Source organism: Capsicum annuum, chromosome 12, assembly GCF_002878395.1.
Source record: "Capsicum annuum cultivar UCD-10X-F1 chromosome 12, UCD10Xv1.1, whole genome shotgun sequence".
NCBI classification, from domain to species: domain Eukaryota; kingdom Viridiplantae; phylum Streptophyta; class Magnoliopsida; order Solanales; family Solanaceae; genus Capsicum; species Capsicum annuum.
In genome coordinates, this window is record NC_061122.1 from 7,301,210 (window position 1) to 7,315,380 (window position 14,171).

The window sequence follows — 14,171 nt, forward strand, 5'->3', positions numbered from 1 at the left end:
TAAAAATTTTGTAAAGAATTATTATTTTTATATTTTTATGCGATATAATCACATGAATATAAATACGTGATAAAATGAGTTAAAAATAGATAAAATCAAAGTTTGAGAGAAACAAAATTAGATGGCTACATCCTCCACATGGTTTTTACTCCCAATTTCCACACACAACTCACTGGTATTTTACATATACACAGCTCGCTAAAAATAGATATACACCATCACAAATAAAAGGGGACCCACAGGGAGCACGAAAAAGGGAGAAAAAGGAATATTTTTTATATAGAGAGAAGGACACGCATACATGGAGGGGGATTTTTCTTTTTTCCTTTTTGAGGGAATTCATCACCTTCGTATAACACAGATACACAGAGAAAGGCGGCCATCACCAAGAAAAACATGCACACACACACGCACCTCTCAACAATACACCGCCATGGATAGATTTCACTGAAACTCCCACAAGCACAAAGATCCCTCATCACCTTCACCGCATACACACGCAGCAAATACACCATTCACTCACAAATCGCATACATACACTCACAGCTCACCGAAAAACACACACACATGCACGCAGTAAAGAAAAATGAGATAATGGATGGAGTTTGAGGTAGATTGGATGAAGGAACAGTGAAATCCAGTGAAAATCTCGTCGGAAACACTACTTGCCGTCAGATCCGACCCGTTTTCTTCACTTTCTGGACGCTACTTGAGCTCACCGGAGCTCTGGCGTCTCAGTCCCTGTCCGAATTCGTCATTCTGTTCATTCTTGGTTTGATTCCGACAAGGTCACGCCGAAATTATACGGACTCTGTTTCGGTTTTCTGGACGCAATCTTCGTTTTGGTTATCTGTGGGTATTTTGGACTTCTGTTCAACTCAGAATTTGCGGGTTATCGAGATTTTGAACTGGTTTTAGTCAACTCGTAAATTCGGATTCGAGTTTTTCTATTCAGGGTTTCAAGTCCGGGTTTTCTTAAGTATTATTACCGATGAAATCGGTTCTTCGAAGGTCCATCTCTTAACTCTACCCTTTTTATCTCAAAATTGGTTAATGTCATGATTTTGTTATGTGGTTTTGAACACTTTGAGCAAATGATTAATTGTTGTTGTGGATGACTTGTGTACTTAGTTCGAATCTTCGTTGGGTGTATGTGTTTGATGTTGGTTTCGGATTTTGAAAAGTGATCTAATATCTAATAATCGAAGCATGTGTTAATCATTGGTTGAGCATGAAGTTGGAACGGAATTGAGAAATTAATAAAAAGGGTAAATTTAGATTAATGTTGGTTTATTGTTGTTTTGCTTAATTCGAAAACAATATTAAGTTTGTGAAATTTGATAGTATCATGATAGGTCGAATTGGATAGGCAAAAATATTTAGGTTTGGATAGGCAAAATTTAGGAATGATGTGTTGTTGAATGTGTTGAATGTTTAAATGTGTGTGTTGAATGTTTAAATGTGTGTGTTGAATGTTTTCTAGTTCATCGTATTTAATTCAGATGTATTCATTTGGTCGGGGATGCCTCGAGGTATTTGTGTTTATTTGCCGGGGAATGACCCAAAGTGATTTGTACCCGGAGGACATTCGTGACGAAGGCCCAAGGCGTCGGGTGGAGCTTAGTTCAGGACTAGTATAGAATACGCATCTTCCTATTTTGGACTGTATAATTGGATTGGACATTATTATTTTGGTTTTGGATTGTTGTTTGATGTGTTTGTTGCTTGTTTTATGTGTTTGATGTGGTTTATACATTTTATAGTGTCAAAATAAGTTGATACGCTCCAAGCGATTGTGGCCAAACCACGGGATCGAGGGGTGCCTAACACCTTCCCCTCGATCAACAGAATTCCTTAGCCAGAATCTCCGTTCGCAAATCAGTTTTAAAGAGTCAAAAGTTTTGAAAAAGGATTTTCAAAGGTGACTTGGCACACCCGGTTATGTCAAGTGGCGATTCTGAGTTAATTATAAAATGAATTCTTTTCGAAATAAATTTCATCTTTTTGTCACTTAATTATAAAAACTCTTTCGAACTTAAAATCATATCTTTTTGGAGTTAAAAAGGGGTGTGACACTAACCCTAATTAAGAAGAAATTTGATGTCTAAACCCCAAAGTAAGTAGCATTCAAAATTATTACGTCCTACAAATGTTTTCGGTGTTAAGGTGGATGTTCATCCTAATTCTATGTAATGACGCGAATTAATGTCAAGAGCAGATATCTTATATTCTGATGATACTAAATCTATCATTGTCAATGATGATAGGGTGAATCGTCCAAAGAGATACGTCTCAAGATACTAAATCTATCATTGTCAATGATGGTAGGGTGAATCGTCCAAAGAGATACATCTCAAGGACCTTAGGTTGGGATGAATACCCACATGGTAGTTGGAGCAACGCTCAAAATCCATCATATGGAGCATTTTACCCTCTATCAGGTAATTGCAACTTGTTCTGTTTGTAAATCTTTCAGGGGAATAATTAGTTAAATTATTTTCGAATAAATATCTGAAGAGTTCTTTTTTTTTCCTTTTTTGGGGACTTCTGGTGTGACATAGCTTCTTTTGGACCTCTACAGTCCATGCGTGCATGCTCAAGAGTTTAGAAACTTCAAGAGCAATGGATGATGGCTTTGAATAGCGTGAAGATATCATGAGGTATTATTTTCGGATCCAGTTCATTTCTTGTCAAAACCAAAGAATGGTTCCTAAGGTTTGGACTTCAACAACAACAACAACAAATTCAGTAACACAAATCCAGTGTATTCCCACATTGTGGGGTCTGGGGAGGATAAAATATACACAGCTGTTACCGATAGACCCCCGGCTCAAGACAAAGAATAGCAAACACATTCGTAATAAAGCATGAAACAAGATGGAATAACAGAATAAGACACCCACAAAGTAACACCCCTACACTAACGAACCAAAGGCACCCCCACTCTCATAACCTCCTACTAGCAGCTCCAACCTATGGACGTAGCCTTAAGACTACTGGCCCGGCTATTTCAAAGCTCTCCTAACTGCTGACTACGACCCACCCACATGCACTAGCCATCTAACCTAATTCGCGTCCTCCATGTCTTCCTATCTAGGGTCATGTCCTCAGTAAGTTATAACTGCTCCATGTCACGTCTAATCACCTCTCTCCAGTATTTTTGCAGTGCTAGTTTAAAATTAGAGCATGATGTTTGGGTAATCAGGATTTAGATATTACCCAAATCATGTATTTTTATGTTTTATCATAAAACAAAATGGTGTGCTCGAGATGCTTTCTTTGAAGGGAATAAGGGGAGACAATAAACCAACCATCTCTTTTTACATTGCAAGTGGACAGATTAGTTATGGAGAATGTTCATCTTTGAAGATAAGTTGGGTGAAATCAGGTAGCATCAGAGGTATTTTGAGCTCCTGGAAGAGTGATAGCAATGCAACTACAAAGGAGGAGATATGGAAGATTGTCCCATCATGCATTTGGTGGACAACTAAGTCGCGTGAACTCTTCGCTTTCGATGCCGCACCGGTGTCGAATTCTCCAAAAAAAAATATACTGGTTTTGGCGAATCCGACACACACCCGTTGATATTTTTGAAGAGTCTGAGCAACATAGGTGGAAAGTATGCATGCAAGTAAAGTAACCAAAGGTGTTTTGAAGATAACCAGAATGACATTAACAAGTTGAAGATGAATTGCTTAACTTTATTTTACTTTTTGGTGTAAACAGAATATTCTAGTTCTAGTATAAACACAAGATTTTTTTGATAGTCCTAGATTACTTGTAAGAAATAGTGATGAAAGATGGGGGAGTTTGTAATACCTTTGAAGGGGAACTACACAATCAGTTTAAAAAACTCTTGAGACAAAAAAAGAATGTTCATATAATTTTCTTGTGGAAAGATTTTCTTGATGAATAGTTTTCTTCCTTCAGAAGAATTTTCCATCATCATCATAATCTTCTTGATCATTATCAAGTAACAAATAAGGAGGCACTTGTTCTTCATGTTCTTCAAATTCTTCTAAGCTAATACCATCTTTAACATAATCAACTCCCATCATGGCCAATGATTCAAGTGAAATCGACATTATTTTTTTCGCTATTTTTTGAAAATAATGAATCGAATATAAAAACAGTTAACTGAGTTCTGAACGAATTAGCTCCTTAAGTTTGGAGGGAGATATAAGAATTTGTAGAGTAATTTATGCAAGAAGTTAATTTTAGAAAGGACATACATATAGGTGATGAAAAAGGCTAATAGAAGTTGTAATAGTACTTATTATAATGTTGAATTTTGACTCTTGAAAAATTAACCTTTTGAAAAATTTCTTTTTTGAAAAATCTCAAACCTAAAAAAGTAGTAATTCATGTGTGATGAGAAGAAAAACGTTTTTAATAAGAAATAGAAAACTTCTCGTGATTGATGATAAAAATTATAACAAAGTTATCCTTGTGGCAACGGCACATAAATTTTTTCAAGAGCCATGTACAAGGTACATAAACATAAAGTCATAAATCAAATAAGTTGTGATTGAATCTCGAAATAGTTCATAAATTTCAAATCCTGGATAGTCGAGCTCATATAGTTACTTACGGTAGAGAGAGTTGATTAATATTTAAAGGGCAAACAACATAAATTTCAATAGTTTGAGCTTAATTACAGAAAATTTTGGTATTTTGCATAATTTCTGAAAATCTCAATTTTGGGTATGTGGAGATACACAATTAGCTTCCGATACATCCAACGAAGACTCATTTTTTCCTTCGTAAAGATACATAATTAGCTCCCGATACATTTTTTTCGATTTTGGGTCTGTCGCGATACATAATTAGCGTCCCGGTACATCCAACGAAGATACATAATTAGTTGAAACTATCGTAATTATTTATAGGGGTGAAAAATTGTTTATATATGATAAGTTTAGGTGTATATTTATGTTGTTTAAGCATATTTAAATGAGTCCCAACTCCCAACCCAAAAAAGGAAGTATCCTATAATTGTCTCATCAAGATTTTTTTTTTGGAAATTCTGTGAAATCCGCAGTTGTTATCCTTCGGATATATATTGAATAATCTTGCAACTCTAATATTAGATAAATTCGGTATGACGAACTCGACTCAGAAGATATTGTCCTCGAGATTGTAGGACAGGAATCACGAGAATCATAGGTTATATGGGGGTTGGAAAAAACGTTGAATTAATAGGAATGATACAAGTACAATGAACACAAATATATAATACACTTACAATAGATATGTTTTGCATATTCAAATATGGAAGTTTTGGCAACTCTTAGGAAACTCCTCAGCATATTCTAATACATTTGTATTGATTAATCAAAGTTAAAAGTGAAAGAAAAATTAATTAGAACTTAGAAGTGTAAGTAACTAAAGATTAGTATTGAATGAAAAATTGCACGTAGAAGAATTAGTCGAAGTCAGGATTTAAAACTTATGAATTCATGATCTTAATCCTTTTACATCACATAATTTTAAATTAATAATAGATATAATTTAATTAAGTCTCTCATTCTTTTTCATTATTCAAGATCATGCATGCAATAAAGGGTGCTGTGGATATGTTTATAGGTATAATTTCCTTACGTTTGATATCCAATACTCAAATTGAAATTTGACTAAAAATCAAGAAAATCTCATCTTATATTAGGGATAAAACGTTCCCTAACAGTAAAAATTATGTATCAAAAATCTGAATCCAAAACCTCTCGTTAAGGCTCCCGTCAACTAACATGAATTGGTTGATGGACTAATTAATTATACATGAATTTTTCATACAATGATTAACAATAAGGTGGTTGTAATTTACATATAACAAATAATGCTGGAATTGTTATACAAAGAGTCAAAAATAATCTAGTATCCCTTGAATTATGAACAAATTTGTCATGACACACTCCAATTTTACGGGGGTCCTATTATCTCTTCGGACTAAATTTTAGCGTATTTTTGTCATCCTTTTTAGTTGACGTGGCACCTTTTGTCAACCTTTTTAGTTGACGTGACACCTTTGACGTGGACCTCATTTTATGTAATAAAGGTATCACACCAGCACAAAAGGTGACCAGATACACTAAAATTGAGTTAAAGAGGGTAATAGGCCTCCTGTGAAGTTAGAGTGTGTCGTAACAACTTTGGTCATTGTTCGAGAGATACTGAATAAAAAAAATAAATAGTAAATGAATTATTATTTTTTCCCCAAAAAAGAACAGTTACAACTTACTATAACATTATACAATGACTATTCCTACTAATCTCAAAAAAATTGCCACATACTTCTTTTTCAAGAATTCCCTAAATACATTTTTTCTAATTATTAAAATCTTCTTCTCCTCCACTTCATATTTTTCACAAAAAGAATAATATTCATATTTTTCTTTTGTGGGAATATTTTCTTGATGAATATTTTTTCTCATTGAGAAGAAATCTTCTTCTTCTTCTTGATCATCAACTAATAAATGGGGAGGCACTTGTGCTTCATTTTCTTCATATTCTTCCATGCTAATTCCATCTTTAATATAATCACCTCCAATCATGGCTAATGCTTCAATCGAAATTGACATTTTTGTCTAATTTTGCAACTAATAATCAATCCAATAAGATGCTTGAGGACTAGTATAATGTTGTGTTAAGGACGCTCTACGTACCTTCTCTATAAAAGAAGTTAACTAATAAGTTCTGAACGAATTAGCTTCTTGATATAATGATTGGTATATAGGTTTGGAGAGAGATTTTTGTTGAGATATTTTATGCAATGATTTTATTTAGACATGACATATATATATAGAGAGAGGTGAATGTTGAATTGACTCTTGAAATTTTTAATTTTTTTTTGACAATATAGAAAAACTTTCAAAGCCAAAAAAAGGTAATACACTTGTGAAAAAATTAAAATAAAGTTTGAATTTGAATAAGTATTCCAAACTTCTCCTGATGATCAGTTTTATTAACAAAGTTATCCTTATTGCAATGGCAGATAAAAGTATTTTCTTTGCTTTTTTTCTTTTTTCATGTTTGTTTCATTTCACTAATAATAATCTTGCTAAGTAGTTCTTATTTTAACTGCAGTTCTACATTGGATACATTTCTGGTGAGTCGAAAGTCTATCTAAAACAGCCCATTCCTCAAAGCGATCAGGATAATAAGATTTGCTTACGTCCTATGTACTTTTTTTAGCCCCCATTGTGAGATTCAACTGGATATGTTATTGTTGTTGTACTATTCACTAATCAATTACGCTAGTTGTCGAATATAAATAGGATTAAATTATTATTTCTATCTCACATTTAAATATTCGATCGTATATTGCACCAAAATACTTCTCTCCTTTCTATTTTACTTTGCTTTATAGATGTACAAAAAAATTTGATTTTTTTTCCATTTTACTTGTTCATTACGTTAACAAATTAAGAGAGATTATTAATTTATTTCAGTTTCGCTCTTATCTTTAAGTAAGTAATTATATAAAAAAACAAAATATCATATATTTTAACTTTTAAGTACAAGGGGTACTTTTATGTTGATGAATTTGGTTTCCACGTTTTTTTTCGTATTGATACTCACGAGTTCAATGGTTAATTTCTAGTCAAGTATTTTGAAACTCATCACGAGGCTTAAAACAAGATATGATTAATTGCATAAATTCTAAAGTGCATTCACATTCTACTGCTTACGCAATGGATTTTAATTGTTACATACTCAATGACTCCAAATTTGAAGAAAAAAAAAAAACTATATACTATATAAATATTGCCTAAATCCCTTACGTCAGAGGCAGATGTAGATCTTAAGTTATGAACTCACATATCAAACCCCCATATATGTATTTCCTCCATCTCAATTAAGTGTCTTATTTTTCTTTTAATATGTCGTCCTAAAAAAAGCATCACGTTCTATTTTTACTCCCTCCATTCCTTCCATTTTCCGTGAATCAATTTGACTAAATTTCAAAGTTAAATTAGATTAGATTAATTTGATTTTTTAAAATTAAAACTTAGATATTCAAAGACTATATGAAAAATATTATAAATTGTAATTTTTCTTTTTTTCAATTTGATTATGAAATACATCTTAAAATAATGATCAAATTTTGTATCATTTGACTCTAAAAAAGAAAATGAAGCATATAAAAAGGAATGGCGGGAGTAGTAAGTAGTTATACAATCCCAACATGACAAAGTTTAGAACTATAATTAAGATTCAATAGTATCCCTTCATTTTTTAAACTTCATGCCGGTCAAACTAAAACATTTAAATTGAATGAAGGGAATTTATACTACTTAAGAATGAATAAATATAAATAAGTATTAATTCAAATTCAATAAATTTAATGAATTCCGGAGGAACTCATAAAGTTTAAATTATAAATGGATAAGCTTACATCGTAACTTGTAGAGTTGTAGTAATATTTGAACAAGTCCTATATACCAAAAAAGGAAATATCTTAGAGTTGTACTCGAGATTGTACAACAAGGAATCAGAGAATCATACGTCAAATTGGGGGTCTAAAATATCATGAATTAATAGGAATGATGCATGTACGATGCTCCTAATTTCTCAGCGTCTCAGCCGATTGAGTTGGTGCAACAAGTGTGGTATCAAAATGGACATGAGGATCTTATTCCCACCTCGTCCGTTACCTTCTCAGTAGAGTTCATCGTACATGACTTGCCTAATGTGGCTCATATTTTTTCACATGATATGCAAGCTATTATATATGAATAAATTTACACAGTGCACACTTGGTTTCATGGAATTTTCAAAAGAAGATACATGTAAGATGAACACATATTACAGTAAACATGTTCTGTAAATTCATATTTGGAAGTTTCTGGTAAATCTTAGGAAACTTCTTAGCATATTCAACTGCTTGCATGCATGTGTAGTGACTAATGAAAGTCAAAAGTGTAATTGAATTAATATTAAAAGAAAATTGCACGTGTGAGAATGTCACAAATACTAATGAATCTTTATCCCTCCAATCAATTACGATAATAGATTTATATTTGAGGACGTTCTGATGCAATAAAGTTTTCGATATGTGCGGAATTCGGAGTAGGATTAGACCACAAAGGACTATTGTATGCCGTCTTACCTTGCATTTCTGCAAAAAGATTATATATTTCCACGATTTGAACTCGACCTCCTAGTCAAATACAAACAACTTACTAGTTATTCCAAAACTTCCCGTCAATAAATTTATATATTAAAATGCTAAATTCATAGGCTGTCAGTAGAATTTAGTTGCGGTTTGCAGCTAAATTCTTTTTAAGAACTTAATTATAATAGTCAATAACTTGTAACTTCTATATTGAAGATCGTTGAATATATATAAAATACATTAAAGAAGTAAAGGTGTGGTTTTAGTATTCCTTTAGTCTATTAAATTAATAATCTAATATCTTCATTCATCACTATAATATAACTATGCATTTATATATAAAAACCTACAATCATATTAAGAAAACCCTAATTAATAAATGGTTGTATGATATACTTATATTGCTCAGTTCATTATTATATGGTATTTGGAAACTTTTAATTATTTCTTTATGTTTGATATTCAATATTCGATTTGGGATTTAACTAAAAATCAATAAAGTCCCATACTATATATTAGGAGTAAATCGTTCCGTAACAAAGAAAATTATGTATCAAGGATCTGAATCCAACACCTCTCGTTAAGGATTCTTTCAACTAACATGAACAAGTTGATGGACTAATTAATTATACATGAATTGTTCATACAATGATTAACAATAAGGAGGTTGTAATTACATATAACAAATAATGCTAGAATTGTGATACAAAAAACAAATAATAAATAAACTATTTTTCTCCTAAAAAAGAACAATTACGACAACATTTATACAATGACTATTCCTACTAATCTCAAAAAATTTGCTACATTCTTCTTTTTCAAGAATTCCCTAAATACTTTGTTTCTAATTATTAAAATTAATCTTCTTCTCCTCCACTTCATCTTTTTCACAAAAAGAATAATATTCATATTGTTCTTTTGTGGGAATATTTTCTTGATGATTATTTTTTTTTCATTGAGAAAAAAAATTCTTCTTCTTGATCATCATCAACTAACAAATGGGGAGGTACTTGTGCTTCATTTTCTTCATATTCTTCCATGCTAATTCCATCTTTAATATAATCACCTCCAAATTCCAATCATGGAATCGAAATCGACATTTTTACCTAATTTTGCAACTGATAATCAATCCAATAAGATGCTCGAGGACAAGTACAATGTTGTGTTAAGGACGCTCTACGTACCTTCTGTATAAAAGCAGTTAACTAAGTTCTGAACGAATTAGCTTCTTGATATAATGATTGGTATATAGGTTTGGAGAGAGATTTTTTTTTTGAGATATTTTATGCAATGATTTCATTTACACATGACATATATATATAGAGGTGATAATAAAGAAGTAAGGTGAAGTTTAAATTGATATATACTACGTAATTAGAATGTTGAATTGACTCTTGAAAATTAACTTTTTTGACAATATAGAGAAAGTTTCAAAGCCAAAAAGGTAATATACTTGTGAAGAAATTAAAATAAAGTTTTAATTTGTTTGTTTTCATATTTAAAGAACAGTTTGAATAAAATGTATTTTCTTCTTCTTCTTCTTCTTTTCTTTTTTCATGTTTGTTTCATCTTTTCACTAATAATAATAATCTTGTTATGTAGTTATCTTATTTTTATTGCAATTCTGCATTGGATACTTTTCTGACGAGTCGAAACTCTATCTAAAATGGTCTATCCCTCACAAAGATAAGGATAATAAGATTTGCATGCGCGTACATTCTACTTACGTACTCTTTTTCGTATTGATGCTCATGAGTTCAATGGAAATTTTCTAGTCAAGTATTTTGAAACTCATCACGAGGCTTAAAACAAAATATGATTAATTGCATAAATTTTAAAGAGCATTCACATTCTACTGCTTACGCAATGGATTTTAATTGTAACATACTCAACGACTCCAAATTTGCAAAAAATAAAAATTAAAAAAATACTATATGCTATATATAAATATTGCCTAAATCTCTTACGTCAGAGGCGGAGGTAGATCTTAAGTTACGGATTCACATATCGAAAGCCATATATATGTATTTCCACCATCTCAATTGTCTTACTTTTCTTTTAATATGTTGTCCTAAAAAGAGCATCACATTCTATTTTTACTCCCTCCATTCCTTTTATTTTCCGTGAATCAATTTGACTAAGTTTCAAAGCTAAACTAGATTAGACTAATTTAATTTTTTAAAATTAAAGCTTAGATATTCAAAGACTATATGAAAAATATTATAAATTGTAATTTTTCCTTTTTTCAATTTGCTTAAGAAATACATCTTAAAATGATGATCAATTTTTACATCATTTGACTCTAAAAAAGAAAAATGAAACATATAAAAAGAAATGGAGGGAGTAGTAAGTAGTTATACAATCCCAACATGACAAGTTTAAAACTATAATTAAGAATTAAGATTCAATAGTATCCCTTTATTATTTAAACTTCATGCTGATCAACTAAGACACTTAAATTGAAGGAAGGGAATATATACTACTTAAAAATGAATAAATACAAATAAGTAACTTAATTCAAATTCAATAAGTTAAATGAATCCCGAAAGAACTCATAAAATTTAAATCATAAATTCACGAGCTTACATCATGCCTCATGGTAATATTTGAACAAGTCCTAATTACCAAAAAAGCAAATATCTTAGAGATTGTAGAACAAGGAATCACGAGAATTATACGTCAAAATTGGGGTCTAAAATATCATGAATTAATAGGAATGATACATGTAAGATGGTCCTAATTTCTCATCGGCTCAATCGATTGAGTTGGTGCAACAGATGTGGTATCAAAATGAACTTGAGAGGATCTCGTTCCCACTTCGTCCGTTGCCATCTCAGTTGAGCTCATCATACTTACGATTTGCGAGCTATTATATATAAATAGATTTATTCAGTGTGCACTTAAAGAATAGCGACGACTATTGGTTTCATGAAATTTTCAAAAGAAGAATATATATTACAGTACACGTGTTCTGCAAATTCATATTTTTGGAAGTTTTGGTAAATCTTAGGAAACTTCTTAGCATATTCAATTGCATGCATGCATGCATGTGTAATGACTAATGAAAGTCAAAAGTGTAATTGGATTATTAATTAATGAAAATTGCACGTGTGAGAATGTCACAAATACTGTAAAAAAATCTTTATCCCTAAGATAATAGATTTATATATAGGGCAATCCGGCGTAATAAAAAGTTTTCGTTACAGGGTTCGGAGAAAGGTTAGATTGGACTTTGGAGAGAACTATTGCATGTAGTCTTACGTTGCATTTTGGTAAAAGACTATTTTCATGACTTAAACTAGACCTTTCTAATTACATGACAACTTTACCAGTTACTTCAAGGATTCCCGTAAATAAATTTATGAGTAAACATCTAGTACCCCTGAATTATGACCAAATTTATTACGACATACTTCAACTTCATGGGGGTCCTATTATTCTCCTGAACTAAATTTTAGCGTATTTTTGTCATCCTTTTAAACTGACACGACAGGTTTTGTCAACCTTTTAAGCTGACGTAACACTTTTGACGTGGGTCCCATTTTATGTAATAGGACTCCTATAAAATTGGAGTGCATCGTAGCAACTTTGACCATAATTGAGCAATAATGGATGTGTATCTCAATTTATATATTAAAATGCTAAACTTATAGGCTGTTAGTAGAATTTAGAGGCGGTTTGCAGTTAAATTCTTCTTAAAAACTTAATTATAATAACCTGTAACTTGTAACTTGTAACTTGCTCTTCGTTGAATATACACAAACTTAATATATAAAATACATTTAAAAAAATAATAGGTATGGTTTTAGTATTTTTAATTTTGGTCTATTAAATTAATAATCTAACATCATCATTCATCAGTATAATATAACTATGCATTTATATATAATTAAAAACCTACAATCATATTAAGAATTAAGAAAAACTTAATAAATGGTAGTATGATATAATTATATGGCTTAGTCCATTATTATATGATATTTGGACTTTTAGTTAGAGTTTGGTTTATTAATATGCGCACATTCGAAAAATAGCAATTGCGAATTCCCTCGTTCAAATATCAAATATACATATATGGATTGATTCAATCGGTTCAATTTTAACCAACCATTGAATGTTCACAACGACATTATTCAATGAATTAAAGGTATCTTTTACTAGTCTAAAAACGAAAAAAAAAAAAAAAAAAAACTTGCTATATTCTTCTATTTCAAGAATTTCCAATTTTTTAAGCAGAGATATCTGAAGTTTTGATCAAAAAAAGCCATTTTTAAATCAATTCACTAAAGTAATATGTTTTTTGAAAACTTTACAAAATCAGTATAAACATTGATGGCAGTAAGTATTAGGTTTTAACAAAATTAATGAACCAAAATGAACAGTAGACGACGTTAACATAGGAATCATTATTGATAATAACGTTTTTGGTTTAAAGCGTACCAATAGGAACGAGACTCTGTCACTCTGCCAACTCTTCAAAGTCTAATGTGACAGATTTGCAGAGTCTCGTTATCATTGGTAACATTTTAAGCCAGAAAAGTTACTGTCAGTAAAGATTCCTACTTTGACACTATTTTAGTTCGTTAATTTCTTAAAAACTTTATACGTTACTGCCAACAATGTTTATACTAATTTTGTAAAGTTTTCAAAAAATATATCAATTTGATGAATTGATTTTAAAAAATGACTTATTTTGATCAAAATTCAAAGGTATCCTTCGCTCACACCTTCATCATTCTTACATCTATGAATCTCTTGACAACAAAAAGAATATTTATAATACAATTTTTGGTCCTTGAAGAAAAAACTTCATCATCTTCATCAACTAACAAATGAGGAGGAACTTGTGCTTCATTTTCTTCATATTCTTCCATGCTAATTCCATCTTTAACATAATCACCTCCAATCATGGCCAATGCTTCAAGAGAAATCGACATTATTTTTTGGGCTATTTTTGCAATTTATCAATTGATACGAGGGTGTGTTATATATAAAAAGAACAGTAACTGAGTTGTGAATGAATTAGCTCTGCGATATAATGGCTAAGTTTGGAGAG

At 31.2% G+C, this 14,171-nt stretch overlaps 1 long non-coding RNA gene across 1 annotated transcript; it reads left to right on the forward strand.

The window, feature by feature from the left end:
- The first annotated feature begins 242 nt into the window (after positions 1 to 242).
- Positions 243 to 3,884, forward strand: LOC107851557. The gene is made up of 3 exons (XR_001669061.2): positions 243 to 1,011; positions 2,268 to 2,441; positions 2,562 to 3,884. It is a non-coding gene; the product is annotated as an uncharacterized LOC107851557 (long non-coding RNA).
- Positions 3,885 to 14,171: the final 10,287 nt, after the last annotated feature.